Genomic DNA, 5,755 nt, shown 5'->3' with positions numbered 1-5,755 from the left:
GATAAATTCATCACACCATTTCGACAGTTAATGATCGCATTAGACGTAGCTAAAAATGCGACCTAAAATCACAGGTATCTGGTTCTCTGGGTCAGGACAGGTTGGGTATCTAGGACCACGAAATCCACTGGATAAATAAACTTGTCGACCTCAATAAGAACATCCTCGATAACACCTCGGGGATTTTAACAGACCTATCAGCTAACTGCAGTGTCTGAGTAGGTTTCATTTCACAAGTCCTAGCTGTAAGTATACATGGAATGACAGTAAGTTCACACTGGCTCCTAAGTCAAGTAAAGCTTTTTCTACCCGGAAGTTACCTATTGTGCAAGCAATGGTAGGAGAACCTGGGTCTTTGTACTTTGGAGTTGTGGTGTTCTGAATGATTGAACTTACGTGACTAGCTAAAAAGGCTTTCTTATGGACGCTAAGTTTTCGTTTCGCGTACACATATCCTTAAGGAACTTGGCATAAGCAGGAATTTCCTAATTGCATCTAATAAAGGAAGGTTTATGGTAACTTGCTTAAAAACCTCCACTATGTCATTAAAGTTCGATTCCTTCTTTGTTGGTACTAATAGATGAGGAAATGGGGCTCTAGGCACAAATCAGACCTCTCAGGAACTGAGTTGGCATCATCAGAAATTTTATCAGTTTCCTTAGCTAGTGGTCCTGAGGGGTGAACTACATATGTCACTATCGGGCATGGTTACCTGATTGTCTACTATTCTACCACTCCTAAGGGTTCTAATAATTCAATTGATTCGATGGTTTTGTACCTACTTCATGAACTCCTCTAGGATTGGGATTAGTCTGACTAGGGAACCTACCATTATCTCTCTCACTTAAGGTCTTAGCTATTTGGCCGACTTGAAGTTCTAACTTAGCAAGGCTCTGAGCATTAGTTTGAAAATTCTGCTTGGTTTCCTGTTGAAAACTAACATGGCTCTGTGCTAACATTTCCTGAGTTTTTGCTAACATCTTAATAGATTCCTCTAAGCTAGTCTTTTATTTTCTGGGCCTGATGTATTCCTAGTGTAGCCAAAACCTGGGGGATATTAGAATTATTAGACTGACCCTGACTCTGGCCCTTAGACCATGAAAAGTTCGGATGGTTCTCCAACCAGGATTATAGGTTTCTGAATATGGGTCAAACTTCTGACGATTATCAAACCTAGTGTTATTATATAGAGCATTGGCTTTCTTCATTATTCTGGCCTTCCCAAAAAGGCTCCAATCTACCACTAGTGTTACCCACTTCTAAAGCTTCTAACCTTTTCGCTATAGCAGCAATTTTGGCATCTGATTCATAGCCTCCTTCTACCCTATAACGTTTCCTCTGCCGAGAAGAATTGTTTTCTGGGGTCCCCTACTACTTTCCCATTGTTGGGTCTTTTCGGCGACTTCATGCAAATATGTCATCGCGTCATCAACTGTTTGGTTCTCAAATCCACCAGTACACATAGATTCTACTGTGGTTGTGGTGGGATAATCTAAACCCTCATAAAGGATCTGAACTAACCTAACCTTCTCTAAACCATGATGAGGACATTGGGCTAATAAATCATTGAACCTTTCCAAATACCTATACAAAGTTTCTCCCTCCTGTTGAGAAAACGTGCAGATTTGCGTCCTAATAGACGATGTTTTGTGCCTAGGGAAAAACTTGTTCAAAAAGGAAGATGTAAGTTTTTCATACGTTTCGATTGATCCGGAAGCCAAACTATATAGCCACGATTTAGCTTTATCTTTCAGGGAACAGGGGAATAACCTAAGTTTCAAAGCATCATCATCTAAGTTTTTAATCTTGAGGGTACTACAAATTTCCTCAAAGTCCCTAACATGGAAATAGGGGTTTTCATTTTCTTTCCCTAAAAAGATTGGGAGCAGTTGTAAGGTCCCAGGTTTAAGTTCATAAGTTGCTTCCGTCTCAGCTAACCTGATACATGAGGGACGAGTAGTCCTAGTTGGATTCAACAAAGCTTTCAAAGTTGCCATTTCTGGCGCTATCGGAGCAACAGGGATTCTCTCCTCAGTCAAAGGACGTTCAAAAACAGACTCTTCAAAAGTCGGAATCTCTAGATTAAGGTAATCGAGACGCTTCGAACTACTAGGTTTCTCTTTAACAAATCTACCTAGTGCGTCTCTTTTACGTTCAGGCATACAATAGAATTTTCTAAATTGGAAGGGTAAGCAAACACATATCAAGGCCGACTCAACCAAATCAAACCTATTGATTTCTAGCAAACAAAAAGCATGATGGCTCCACTTAGATTGTTCTAGACCAGCTTCTAATCCTTCGAACGAGAATTCGTTACAATTTAAGCAAACCCCTCTGGAATCAATCCGAGTTAACGTAAGTTGAATAGAGGCGAGGGAAGCTCGGTGGAGCTTTGATACCCAAGGCCTCACCGGTATTACAAGGCAGCGCAGTCACGCATTCAACTTACAGAAACCGTCAAGAACTTCGAAGTATGCTTAAAAGAGTAACCAATATTTTTCGAATGAATTTCTAGTTAAGCTCGTTACCCTATCGGTCTCGTTCTAGTTAAAATTTTAGGCTTAGGTTCGCGTAGGTTACGTGTTCCTAAAGTGGGCAAGAAGAGAACGGTGATGAAATCCGAACCCTTATCTTGTATGGCCAGGCCTTGCCCTTTACTAGAAAAATAAATGCCCGTATTCAGTCCTCAACGTATATGCATACGAAGGAGTCCAGTAGCTCGCTGACAGGGGATTCGCGAGTGTTTAGAATCTTACCTCCCGTTCCAGACGGGGGATGAATCGGTTGTAGTCGACTCGGGCCACTGACTCCGATGTCTAGTGTACGAACCCAAGGTGCAGAGACAATATCGTAATTGTCCTCCTTCTCTGCAAACAGTTTATATTTAAAGTACCCTTCAGTAGGGTAATAAAAAAAATAATGTCCCAAAGTCCAAAAGTCCAAAAGTCCAAAAAGAAAAGAAAAATTACAAAAATAATAAACCCTAATACAGTTTTTTTTTCTAAAAGAAAATAAACAAACCCTAAACTAAAATTGTCTAAAATAAAATTATCTTCTTTTCTGTTCTTTTTGCTTTAATCTTTAGATCCAAGTCTTTATGAAATCACCAAACTCTTTGGCTCAATTTTTTTTATGATCCAGAACCTGTAGACACAAGATAAATACCCAAAAACATAAAAAAAGAACAAAAATAATAAAAAAATAAAAATAAAATAAATCTAAAACCCTAAAAACAAGTCCGCGTCGGCGGCGCCAAAAATTGATGTGATTTGTAGATAGTGGTAAAAAGTGATTCGATTCTCGAACTTGTGAAGGATAACTTTAGACTTAAATTCAAAACTAAATAGAAAACTCACTAATAATTATAACAAACACTGACAAAGTTGGTATCAATATTAAAAGAACACTGAGGCTAAGATTCCACTATTTTCCAAGTTTAAGGTGATTTAATCCAATCTTTGTATTCATGCAATTTTCTCATTCAATTTGATTCTTACTATTGCAACAAGTAGATTTTCAAAAGCAATAATTGTAAATACCAAGTATGAAGCATCAAAAGTCTTAAACTAAGCATACTCCATCAAAATAGATCACAATTACTCAAATAAAAATCATATTCGATATTAGTTCAAGGCAAATAATCATAATAAAATTGCAATAGATAAAAGAGAATATACCACTTCTTGTTGGAAAAATAGCTTACTCTAGTGCCTCAACAATGGGGTTTAGCTCCTCATATTAACCATGTTCTCAAAATATGTTTTTATAGCTCAAAAGTGTACAAGGAGGTGAAAAAATGATAACACAGCCGATTCGCAACAGTGTGAAGGTGTTGCAGAATATCTATTACAAAGAGGAAACAGTAACTAAAGACCTAATGCAATTACTGTTGATAAACGATAGATGGGTTCTGTTGTTGAATAGCGATAGTGTTCTGCGACAGATACTTGTGCGTCAATGTTCTTCGTGTTCTTCCTCTTCAGGAGCAGCATCAGAATAAGGTATTTTCATGCAACTCGATCTCTAGAGCTCTGTGGTGTTCTAAACTTCTCTGAAAGGCTTCGTCCCTATTCTATGAGTTATCCCAACTCCTTTTATAGCCCACAGGTCGATTTAATCTCCAAGAAATCTCCATTTTCTTTTTGCCAAAGTTACGGGTTTTATATATTCTTTTCATATCCTCATACGCGGCTTCAAACACTCCCTGTTTTGCTTCTCACGCGTCTTCCAAGTATAATCCAACGTCCCAGACTCTCTCAAAGATAGTCTTAACTTCAACAGAGAATCCTATTTCCTTATCTACCTGATAGTTTCCATATATCAACCAAAATCCCGTGAAAAACTTCACCTCCCTGTTTTAGACAACTCGATGATTTCCTCCTCTATTTTCGAATCTAGAGGGATTATCATCCCTGTTTTGATGAATCTAGTGAATCCCAACAAATATCCACGTCAAACTCCGACTAAATCTGCTTCTAGTCATCAACATAACTTTGATAAACTTCCACCTCCTCTGTTTCACTCCAACACGGTTGTCCAGCCCAAAATACTCGATCCAAACATACACACCAACCCTGTCAGGCTCTAACAGGTCCATTCCAACGAAAATAAGCCATTGAATCTCCATAGAAATCTCTCAAAACTCCAACCCTAAATCTGCCTGCGTCTGCACTATTTTCCCGCCAATTTGAAATTTGAGTATGGGAAGAAAGGTGGTCGCCCCTATCCAGAGTGGGGGTGTGAATAACAGCTGCCTTGGGGGTGTCATGGGGTTGCTCCTTATCCAAACCGGGGGTCCGAATAGCAAGTGTCCTCCGGGTGCTTTCCAACAACTTTTCGAGCCAATTTTTTTCCAAAAATGTTTATTGGCCAAAAATACCTACGACTAAATAAAACACCATAATAAGTACAAAAATGATCCCTAACAATATATAGAATCGAGACAAATCAGACACAAAAATGTGTCTATCAGCCGGCCAGCTAGTGGGCTCGGTCCCGCAACACCTTTCTAAATTTTATTATTTCTTTGATGCGAGGAAACACCATGAGACCGGAGAATTTCCTTAAGACGAAGGAAATTTGTTCAAATGAAGAGATTTTCATGAGATCAGGGAAAAAAATAAAATATGATAAAATATAAAATTGGGCGTGGGACTGGCCACAGCACGACCGGCCAGCCGGTGGGCCCAGTCCCCAGCGCCTTAATTAATATTTTCTTATTTATTATTTTCCTCCTACTTTGCATAGGTTTATCGTTCCTTCATGTTTTGGAATGCTCGTTTGCGCATTCAGGTGCTCGTTCGTGCATTATTTTTGAGTACACTAACACCATTTTGGTCGGGGCTTACTCGAGAGCTGTGATGTCCGGATGTTGAATATTTATCACTAACCCGTGAAATTTTGCTGGGAAGAACCACGAATTGAAATGACGAAATATTACTAAGAATCGTAGAATATTGTTGAATATTCAGTTAACGATTATAGATAATTAACTGATGGCTCTATACTAGCAGGCATGCTGTCTAGGAGCATTAATTATATGAGAATTGAGAAACATGAGCTTGTTGAAACGTCATATTTCCTTTATATAGTCCGGGAAAACCTTGTTGTATTCTAAATATGTTGTCGCTCTATACTAGCAGGCATGCTGTCTAGGAGTCGTCCAATCTTTCGATTCTATATAGAAATAATTACTGATATTGCTCAGTATTTATGAGATGTGTCGTTGCCTCAGCTGAGAGACTACACATCTACA

The 5,755-nt window shown here is 38.8% G+C and overlaps 1 pseudogene; it reads left to right on the top strand.

Annotated features, from left to right (window-relative positions):
* Positions 1-1,533: 1,533 nt before the first annotated feature.
* On the top strand, positions 1,534-1,633 carry LOC113292040 (annotated as a pseudogene).
* Positions 1,634-5,755: the final 4,122 nt, after the last annotated feature.

The sequence above is a fragment of the Papaver somniferum genome, chromosome 6 (genome assembly GCF_003573695.1).
Source record: "Papaver somniferum cultivar HN1 chromosome 6, ASM357369v1, whole genome shotgun sequence".
Taxonomy (NCBI): domain Eukaryota; kingdom Viridiplantae; phylum Streptophyta; class Magnoliopsida; order Ranunculales; family Papaveraceae; genus Papaver; species Papaver somniferum.
This window is presented reverse-complemented; position numbering and strand designations above follow the sequence as displayed.